The following is a 331-nucleotide window of genomic DNA, read 5'->3' as shown; positions in this document are numbered from 1 at the left end:
ACGATGAAAGATGAACCCGCAGAGATCATATATGCTTTCCGTGACGCAAATAATTAATAGAAAATATATTCGAGGTGGTATTATTTAAAAGTTCAAAAACATATTCCTCAACATTTCATTCTACACCATTTTTGATGAAGTGTTGCCATAAAAAATGACAATATCAGCATCTTTCGAAACAAATCTACGAATGTGTATGTATATATACACACATTCACAGGAAATTTAATATTGTTGATGCATACTGATGCAAACTTTGCGATTTAAATATTCAACGAAGGTATTAAGGATATTAAGGATTCTATCTTATGCATTTTTCCCTAATCCATAT

The sequence above is a fragment of the Penaeus monodon genome, chromosome 15, assembly GCF_015228065.2.
Source record: "Penaeus monodon isolate SGIC_2016 chromosome 15, NSTDA_Pmon_1, whole genome shotgun sequence".
Lineage (NCBI taxonomy): Eukaryota > Metazoa > Arthropoda > Malacostraca > Decapoda > Penaeidae > Penaeus > Penaeus monodon.
The sequence above is the reverse complement of the archived record's forward strand: the minus strand, read 5'-3'. Positions refer to the sequence as shown.